This window comes from Wolffia australiana, chromosome 9 (assembly GCF_029677425.1).
Source record: "Wolffia australiana isolate 7733 chromosome 9, ASM2967742v1".
Classification (NCBI taxonomy): domain Eukaryota; kingdom Viridiplantae; phylum Streptophyta; class Magnoliopsida; order Alismatales; family Araceae; genus Wolffia; species Wolffia australiana.
This window is the reverse complement of record NC_135843.1, coordinates 983,831-994,696: the sequence shown is the minus strand read 5'-3', so window position 1 is coordinate 994,696 and position 10,866 is coordinate 983,831. Positions and strand designations below refer to the sequence as shown.

The window sequence follows — 10,866 nt, the reverse complement described above, 5'->3', positions numbered from 1 at the left end:
AGGGTCAGAGATTGGGTCGTGTTCTTTTCATCTAATGGGTTGTTGTCATTCGGCACGTGGTTAGCTTGTCTGGTATTTTTACTGCAAGTAAAGATAAATTTCCAAACGAGGGATACTGGAAATGTTTGGGATTTCGAGGACTACGTTATACATACTAGATGAGAAGACTGAAGTAAATAATGTTATTGACAGTGGGATAGGTGTTCAGACTGCACCGCATAGAACTTGGGGTCCTCCCTTATGACGGCTTTTCGGCAACTGAAAAGGCTAATAAATAAAGCCATTTAAAAAACGTCAGCAAGTCCAAGTTGGTCTTTCCTGGCGGCTGCTAGCCGCGCTGATAAATAGCGCCCTTTGTTCGACTTCTGGGTAACCTCATCGGCAGATCAAGAGAAAGTGGTAAGCAGACAGAAGGGGGAAAATGAATTCAAAGGCCATGGGCATAGCAGTGATGCTTATCATGGTAGTCCTGGCGAATCTGTCTGTGGTCGCAGTAGGAGACCCATTCGGTTCTGCCCCAGGTGAATAGAGTTCTCCTCTAAATCCTTCCCTTTTATAATTTTTCCTAACTTTTAAGGCCTTGCAGTGTGCGTAAAGGTATCGTTTTCGCGCACTTGTTTACGTTGCTGCTCAGTCTCCGGCCAAGCATGCCTCAGTTGCTGCCGCGGCTCTCCCATAGGGTCCGGTTCATGTTGCGCGCGCTGTTGTCGCTGGGGTTCTCCTTCCCCCACAGGGCGCTACTGCTACAGATGCTGCCCATGATAACCTCTCTCTATCGGTAACTGCCCTCCTGTCTGTTGAAGGAGGAAGCTGGAATATGAAAAATAAGAGAAATAAAGGCTTGAGTTATAGAGTTCTCTTCCAAGCTATCTTGGAAGGGGTATGTAATATCAGCTGCTGTAGTGGATTTTCCAGTTGGAAGAGGGCGTGGAGTGTGCTTAGCTGCAATATTTGGTGCACCTTTTGTTTATGGCCAGCCTGGCCTACTTGTTGATGCAATAATATAAGGTGTGGACGACTTTCTTGAGTTACGTCCCGTTTTAGACTTGTGAGGAGTCGGATAAATATCATCACGTCATATACAAACAAGTAACCAGTCCGAAAAAAAAGTGGACTGTGATGGGGAATCGCCCAGGACAAAACCGCTCTTTGGAATAGAACGCAAACTCAGCAACGGTTGGGAGGTTTTGGATCTGCGAACTTGGTAAATAAGGGGAGAAAATAGTAAGTGATATTCAAGGACTCATGACGCTATAAATAATGTATCGCATCAGAATGAAGTTTTATTTGGATGCAACATTGCTAAAAACGTAAGATGCCATGTATCAAAGAAGCGGGAAGTATAGAAGAAGTGGGAGGGGCATCTCACGATGATCAATCATCAATCCACTTTGTCTGCAACATTAGAGAGCAGAAGAGAGAAACAGAGATTAGATGATGGATAGGGTGACCCGCGGAGCCGCCGCCCTGGGAGACACATTTGGGTAAGAGAAGCCTCACTGAAACAAGAACATTACATGGTTATTTATAGTCTGAAAATGAGACCATTTTACTGCAGATCGTTGTAATTAAAAAACTCAACCATGTAAGGTAGTGAATATGAGTGAAAACTGAGACACATGAAGAGCTCTGATTTTGACCTGAAAATGGGGACTTTGTCACTTATGTCACAACCAATCAATGGCAAATCCAATGGTTGCAGTTCCTCCGTGATTCCATTATAAGAGAATAATAAATACTTTTGTAGATATCAGAAATTCTGTTAGTCCATATCATGAAAATATTTCATTTAATAATTAAAAGTTTAAAGATTTATTTAATAATCCCTTATTTTATTAAGAAACATCTAATGTACACCAAGAAGCCCATGTGGTGGCACACATGACCACACACTATCACGAGATGCGACATACTATCGTGGGAGATGTCCCATGTCATGACACGTCGCCAACGTCAACCTCCGACCGGGAGTCGAGCGTCAATTAAAATTAGATGTGAATTTTACAGTTATTTAAATGTTTCTCTTCCTTTCAAGGTCTATAGATAGGCCAATGTTCTACTGAACTTCAGGGTTATTGATGCCGGACGTCGTCAAGACGTCGTCCGGTCGACACCGAGGGTAACGGCTCGATATCGAATCGGGAACTCAGTCGGACAACGTTGAGCAACGTCTTCTGAGGATGCTAGTGGACAGGTATGAATGATGACGTGAATGTATGAGGACCTACGTGTCGTACGTGCGTGCGCCGAAGAGCAGGGTGTGCCGTTCCAGAGTTTGGCGGGATCGCTATGAGTGAGGTCAAACGGACCTCCCGAACCTCGCCCGAGAGGGTCGAGGGCGAGTACGTCGACAAACAGGGATGCCCCGCTAGAATGCTCACACGCGTCAAGAGAACCCGACTCGTACCGGGCAGGTAAGACTCTCGTAAAATGCGTCATTTTCTCAACCTGTCTCGCTCACCTACTTCTAATCCGAGCGCGGAGGAGGCAAATCGAAAGAGCACTGAAGAAAGTAAGAGACGTAAAGAGTAGGGTGGAGGAGTACCTTTGTCGCGTCCAGCGACCGCAATATCGTAACACAGGAGTTAGAGGAGCCGTAAGACCGAGGGCCTATCTATAGACCTTGAAAGGGCAGCGGTGGCACGACTAGGCGGCAGCGTGAAGGAGCGGTGTGGGCGTGGTCGCCGCGCAGCACTAGTGTCGACAGCAGGAGCAGTGATGGGCACAGTCTGAGTATATTCTGGTGACGGGCACGGCACAGAATACGGCACCTGGATCAGAGCCGACGCGGGCGCGTGAGGAACTAGGCGAGCTTGGCCAGGTACTAGCGGCGCGGCGCAGGGCGAGACTCCGGCACTGAGGGGTTTGAGCACTGCGCGAAGTAGTGCGGGTGGGCGATGCGGGCAGGCGTTGACTGATGCACGGATGCGTGCGGCGGCGGATGCTCTACAGCGCGGTCAGCAGGCAGGCAGGCGCGGTCAGCAGCGCGGGAGCGAGCGTCGACGGTCGACCTGTGCGAGCCGGAGGCGTCGTCCACAGCGTGGGGCGCGCGACGGTTTGCAGCCTGTGCGGGCGAAGCTCAGCGCTCTGCAGGTTGATGGCAGCGTCCGAGGAGCGTTGGGGGCAGCGGAAAAAGGTGACGGAGTCGCGGGATACTTAACGGCAGCGTGGAGTCGGCAAGGGATAGCGTGGGCGGTAACGGCGGTGGCAGGCTCGTGGGCGGCGGCCGGAGCGGCCGGTGATGGCGGGAGGACGACGGCGCAGTTGGGTTCTAGCAGAGAGACGGCGACGAGGCGGAGTTCCGGCAAGGGGCGGCGGCACGGCGGTGATCCGGCAGGAGGGCAGCGGTGCGGTGGAGCTCTCCTCTTCTCTCCTTCCCTTCTTCTTCCTCCTCTCCCTCTTCCTCTTCGTTCTTCTTCTTCTTCTTCTTCTTATTCTTCGTCTTCTTCTTCTTCTTCTTCTTCCTCTTCTCACGTACGTGACTCTTCAACTTCTCAATATGTTATAACTTCATAAATTCAAGAGTAGTCTTGGGGGGGCGCTCACCCCTCTTTATATAGGAAGGATGAAAATGGGCCCCCTCAAACAACAAAGAGAAAAGGGAAAATAAAAGAAGATAAGGGGCTTGTCAGGCCCATCAAAGTATGTGGGAGGGGAAGATGTCCTCGCATGGGCACTTCCCCTCACTACATCGACAAAGTGAAAGACGAAGAACGGGAAAGAAAATAAGAACGCATAAGTAAAATGATTCGAAGATGAAGGTGGTGAGTCGTCATGCCGAGTATCTAAACCCGGGTCACGTGTCGATGCGGCGGCTCGTCGTGTCGGTGGGGGGCTCGATGATGGTGCTGGCTCCTCGCGTGACGAATCTGCGGGGGCGGACGGTGCTGCGCCATCAGTGATTATCTTTGGAGTTGAAGTTTTTTTATGAAGAAATCGTCCTAGTTTCCTCTCGGCCGCCGCAGCCGCTGGCGCTACTGCTCAGAGGAGGCTGTAATCTCCTATGCTCTGGTCTGATCACAAGCCTCCTCACCGTGGGCTACCGCCGGCGTTGTCGCATGTCGCGCACAACTGTCCACGCCGTCCATCGCAACGCGCATCGACCAGCATTGTAGCCAGGTGCACTCAGCCGTCCACGCCGTCACCCGTCACGCGCAACCGCTAGGGCCATTGCTGCCACGTGCAGCCGCCTGGCCACGCAGTCCCCATGCGCAGCCGCACAACATGTGGCCCCTACGTGCAACCACACATCTAGTGGCCACTGCACCTAGTCGTTGGCCTCACGCGGTCGCCTCGCGTAGCCGCCGCTCCCACACGACCACGACGCGGTCGCCTCGCGTAGCCGCCGCTCCCACACGACCACTACGTGCAACCGCTTGTCGACGCGGCTATCGCACGCAGCCACCTTGATGTCGGACGTCTCGATGGCGTCGTCCGACGGAGAGAATCACTAAGTGAATGTAACTACGTGATGCGAATGAACCTAGGCAGATGTACGTGTAGGATCTGACTTGTGGGTTTTGATGGAAATATATATGGCCAACGAGCCAATCACACATTCCACATCTCGTTCCATGTTCATTAACAGAACATATTCATTATAGTGCACGTGTGATCCATATAATGAAATTTATGAATACATGATCGGACTTAGCGAATTATGATGAGATCGTAATACGGAGATCAATAGTCTTCAAGTATGTATTCTAAACATTCCTATTCAAAGAATACATGAGAAGGACACCGAAGTATCCAGATAGAATAGCACTATCTAGCCTGATTCATATGATGAGTATGGCCTGTCCGGTAGACATTAGTGTGGAGACCCTAAGGATACATAGTGGATGCTCTTTAGTGGAAAGGTTTCACTGAACTGATCTGTATGAATCCCTGGATGGTATTATACCGAACTGCCAATAAGGTTGATTCACGTCACGGTTGTGTAAGTGGTCCTTAGACCTGAAATACCAAAGACATCTTGTGGACAGACAGTTGTACTTTGGCGATGGCCAACCAGTCACTAATCATGGGATTGTAAATAGTCTTAGTTTGGGTAAATCAAGAAGTTCACGTAGATGATTGAGTGGTCAAGATGGTATCCTCCACCCTCGGTACAAGAGGTGACAGCTCAAGGAAACCCTATGTCATCTAAGGAGCGTCAAGTGGATGAGGGATTATACATACACAGTAACCGATGACGAATAGGTTCCATGAGTGAGTCGATACACACTCCTTTGTATATTCTAGGACACAAGGTGTAGCTTGGCACCCCACGCGTTGGAGACTCGATCTATTGATTGGGTTAAATCGATCCCACATTAATTAATCTGTATGATGATATAGTTAATTAAATTGGAAGGCCAATGAAGGTTATTGGGCCACTAGAGTCATTAACTAGACTAATACATGGGCCTAGAGGGTCACACGCAAATGGTATTTTGGACGTTGGAAGATATACTTATGTTTTGGGGTTTTTTAGGAAAAATACCCACTTAGTACAAATAGGGGAAGGCCATGAATCAAATTCACCCAGGCCAGAATTGTTCAGGGGTCTTTCCCCTTCTTCTCCCACTCTTCCCACACCCCCTCTGCATCGCTAATGTGATCGGGACAACGTAACCACCCCGACCAAGAAAGAACGGGGCTCGTCTACGAGAAGGACAAGGCGACATGTCAAATACTCAAATGGGGCATCTTAGGGATGGCTTGTACCATTTGATGACATCAGCATTCAATCCAAGTGCTCTAATTGGCGAGAAGTTAACCCCTAAAACTTTGCACAATCGTCTTGGTCATGCCCATTTTATAATTTTACAAATCAATCAATAGATATTGACTGCCTACGAACAGAAGACTTAGACATTAGATTTGTAATTCTTGTTGCACTGTTACAATTCATCAGTTGCCCTTTAAATTGTAAGAACAGAACGCTTGTAAACCATTCAAGTTAATCCATTCTGATCTATGGGGTCCATCACCCATTTTATATTATCTTAGGTTCTCGTACTTTGTTATATTCATCCAAGATTTAAGTAAAAATACATGGTTCTATCTTCTTAGAAGGAAGAGTGATGTAATACAAGTTTCTAATCACAAATGGGACGTCAATTGTCAACTAAAATTCTAACATTTCAATCTGATTAGGGTGGGGGCTTTCAATATCTCACAAGTCACATAAAGACTCATGGTGTCTCTCATAGAGTAAAAATATATGGTTCTATCTTCATAGAATAAAGAGTGATGTACTACAAGTTTTTATTGATTTCTAATCACAAATGGGACGTCAATTGTCAACTAAAATTCTAGCATTTCAATCTGATTGAGGTGGGGACTTTTAATCTCCCACAAGTCACGTAAAGACTCATGGTGCCTCTCATGGAGTGTATTGCCCACATACACCCCAACAGAGTGGAACTGCCAAGAGGAAGCATAGACACATCAGTGAAACTGGTTTATCTTTATTATATCATGCACCTATGTCTCAGAAGTTGTGGGATGAAGCTTTTTATACCGCAGCTTATCTTATTAATCGAAAGCATACACCTTTGCTTTAAAACAAAACTACATATGAAATTGGTTTTTCTCTATCACCTGAATACGGAGTTCTAAAATCATTTGGATGCTTATGTTATTCTAACATGTAACCTTGTGCTCCTCGCAATGTAACATATAGATCTGAAATGTGTGTATTATTGGGATACATTGGATCCCACGTTTGATACATATGCTTATCGCTTCAATCAGATAAAATATTTATTTTCAGAGACGTATTTAATGATAACGTATTTACTTATTCAAAAACAACTTTACCCCAACCCATAATCATCAAAGACAGACCTTGGAATTGTAGAACCTTACAAAGTGACTGTGCCACATAACACCATCACTAGTTCACAAGAACATTCAAAAGACACTACTGAAAATATAGCTCCCATTAGAGAACCCCTGTCAAAATCTGAGATTTCTAGAGTGACAAAGGTGAAAATGGGTGTAATTATTTCATTGTTATTTTCACTTCAATCAAATAAAATTTTATTTTGTAAACTTACTCAGATATGTATAGTGTTGAGTAAGGTCCTCTCCACAGGGATTGGCACGTATAGGTAGAATTACCTAATGAGTAGGAGGGTTAACAAACACCACTAGGTGTTTGTTTAAATCTCTAAGTGAAAGTAAGGAATAATTTAATGGTGATTTATAAAGGAAAATATCCCTACCGATTTTATGTAGACCTCAAGTTTCATAGATGGGAAATTTGTGGAGAATTTTTAGACATAGTTTAGTAGGAGAATTTTGAGGATTAATGCTTGAACTCAAACTGTTTATCAAAATGCCTAAAAGAAGATTTTGGATTTCTATTGGATTTTTATAGGAACGAGAGAGAAATTTTAAGGTTTTTTATCAATGTATGGCTGTAGATTAGGAAGTATATTTTCCTAGAGTTTATTGTGTTTTTTCAGAGAATTTTAATTGGGTTGAAATCGGTTTTTTGAAAGTTGTTTAGACAACAGGCAAACCAAGTGTTAGACCAAATGCCTCAAATGAGATTTTCTTCTTTGCTCAATATTGAGTTGATTCGATTTTGAGGAGATGGATTGAGGAAATGATTACTTAATCCTTATACTTTATACTATTTGTTAAAAGTTAAAATGTACTTACCTGATTTCTCCACCAGCTCAGAGTCGCCAATAGCTCCAGACTCTGCTTCGGCCGCGTCGTCTTTCAGGTAAGTAGTTCTTGAATTTCTAATTCTTCCTCTCTTCTCTCTGGCTTATCTCCCTTCAAGCCATGGCTCTGTCAACGCCGCTTACCAAGAGACTACGGAGAGACGAGAAGAAGATGAAGGATTGGGAATTCGTCGCGATCTCAGAGTCGTCGTTGGCTTCAAACTCCGTTCTTGGTCGAAATATTCCCTCTAGATAAATCTTCTTAGTTCTCTCTTCTTATATCACTCTCTTCACGTTCTCCTTTCAGGTGGCGACACTGTCACTGCCGTCGACCGAGAGAATCAGAAGTAAAGGAAAAAGGAGGATCTTCCCTCCTAATTTTATTTCAAAAGAGGCGTTCGAGTTTGGCGACGAAAGGTGGTTTTGTGGCAACTTACAATCATTTTATAGGTCAGGAATGGTGCATAGACCTTCCTGATCGGTATGGGACAACTCGGGTGCGGTCTCCAGCGATGAATCAGCAGAAATCCATCTTCTTTTCACCGGATTGACGTCGCCAGCGACGGAGACAACGGTGGGAGAAGTTATTTTTGTAGAGTCATTCTCGACCGTTGGATCCACTGTTCGGTTGGGAGGTTCAACGGCTACGATTAAATCGTAACCGTGGACCCCTTTTCACTTCGGTGGACCCTTGCTCCGTCAGCTCCGCCAAGTCAGCCTCTGATGTCAATGTGTCTGCTGCTGGTTCATCCACGTCGTATTTTCGTGCTGAGTTGTTGCCTGAAATAGAAGAAAAAGAAAGAGAACATAAGGACAGTCTTGAAAGTTTGATCTTCAGAAGGAAGATTGATGGTCAAGATTATAACCTCATCTTTAATAAAAACCCAAACAGGCGCGGGCTTCAGGTCGAGTATGCTCGAAGTATGGTCTGGTTTTATTTTATTTTACTTAAGATTGCAGCCCGACAGGCCGCGATCATACTTTCACCCTTCCTTAGCCCGACCTGATCGCGTTTAAGATATGAGGATTTTGCAATCCCATATTGCTTGTTTTAAGAAGATGAATCAGTATTAAAATGCCGAATACCATAAGCATATAAATTGAAATAAACTCCTACCTTGGGCGCCGATTGAACTTGCCTCTAGACTGGTTCAAGTCTCAACTTGGACTGCACCTACGCTACGGGTGCCGCCTGCGGCTGTGGCTTTGGCTGCTGCCGCGGGTTGTGCCTGTAGTACGCCAGCCTTGGCGGCTCTTTAGGGGCCCATTTTTATTATCATATATGTATATTTTTATTATTATTTTTTAATTTTAATATTTATTATTTTTTTCTTTCTATTTAATCAACAAATTTCATACTATGTTTTGGAATGTAAAAACCCATAAAAAATATGATGTTCTGCATAATGAATGAATAATTGCATATAAATTGGAATTTAACATAAAAATGCATGTTCATTTGATTATATGGCTTCATAAAACCTTAAGAAATGTCAATTTGCAAGCATGATTAATGACTCGTCGTATAGATTTGAGCTTAGAAGTCCACTTTGAGGCCTTGAATGCATCTATACCACCCAATCCAAAATGAAGGGAATTACAATACATCTATGCTGATCTTGGAATTGATCTCGGTGTTCTTCAAGAAAAATGTACTTAACATTATCTTCATTTACCAAAAAAAGCCAAAAGCACTCCCAATCGTCCCCTATGTCTATCATCTATAACCTACATTGTACATGATAAAATCCGCTTTGGGTTAAAGTAATGAACTCAGAGTTCATGGCTTAGTCCAACATAACACCTAAATTATAGTTCCCAGATTATTTACAATGAATGTCATTGGATGTAGGTGGATATACAAACTCAAGTATTAAGCAAATGAAAACATTGATTGATCTAAAGCTAGACTAGTGGCAAAAGCTTTAATCAAGAAGGATTTGACTATTCTGTAATCATCAGTCCTGTAATCAAACATACACTTGAAAAGGTGATGATCAGGGAGGAAGAATAAGAGGAAGAATAGTGGAAAAGAAGAAGAGAGGAGAGCGTCGATGTGACTATGTTCGATTAGGTTACAAATTAGGAAATCGATATACATAAGGAGAGAAAGAGAGAGAGAGATAGATGGAGAGAGAGTAGATGTGGGCCAAGGCCCATTTACATAGGCCCAAAAGGGGCTCCTCTTCTCACATTCCTCTTGAAGCTGGCGTGAACATGTCGCATAGGCCCAGCTTGCCAACGAAGGTGTCGTAGGACGTTACACTTAGCCTTTTAGTGATTATATATGCATGTTGATCCACAAAGGCCACATATGATACGGTGAGGAATCACATGGCAGTCAATTTTGATATGTTTGGTACGGATAGAAAAGGTTTGGTTGTTGGCAATGAACAAGGCCGCTAGGTTGTCACACATCGTCGGCATAGCTCCTTCAACTGGAAAGCCAAGTTCAAATAAGAAGTTACGTACCCACAACATATCAAAAGACGTCTCGGCCATCGCCCCATATTCTGCCTCGGCACTAGATACAGATGGGACAGATTGCTTGTGACTTCTCCAAATTACAAAATTACCACCCACATACACGTAGTAGCCAGTCGTAGACATGCGACCCTAACGATTGCCAGCAAAATTGACATTAGAGTATCTGACGACCTGTAGATGACCATGACGTCAAAATATAGGTCCTCTTCCTAAGGCATAATTAAGATACACAAGCAGACGTAAAGTAGCTTCCCAATGGCCTACTCGAGGGGCATGCATAAACTGGCTTAGAACATTTACGGTGAATGCGATGTTGGGCCGAGTCAGCATATGATAGATAAGCTTCCCAACCAGGTGCCGATACCGTTTAGGATCCGTATAAAGTGGAGAGGTAATACTCCACTATCAAGCGGGTATGCATAGGGCTTACATCTAGATAGACCAGCTTCTTGCAAAATATCAAGGATATACTTACGTTGATCAAGAACAAGAGCGCTTGGGCAAGATGCAAATTCGAAATACTTAGGTTCCCCTAAGTCGCGAATATCAAGATGCCGATGTAGGAAGGTCTTGACATGGTGAATGCCCACACGATCACTATCGATGATGATCATATCATCCACATAAACTAAGAGAATAAAACACCCAGCCAAGGTAGTCTTGCGGAAGACACTAGGCTCCACATTGCAAGCCACCAGTCCACATGTCGAGA

The 10,866-nt window shown here is 44.6% G+C and overlaps 1 long non-coding RNA gene across 1 annotated transcript; it reads left to right on the top strand.

The window, feature by feature from the left end:
* The first annotated feature begins 250 nt into the window (after nt 1–250).
* Nucleotides 251–1,031, top strand: LOC144707731 (uncharacterized). Its single transcript, XR_013582531.1, has 2 exons — nt 251–521; nt 587–1,031. It is a non-coding gene; the product is annotated as an uncharacterized LOC144707731 (long non-coding RNA).
* Nucleotides 1,032–10,866: the final 9,835 nt, after the last annotated feature.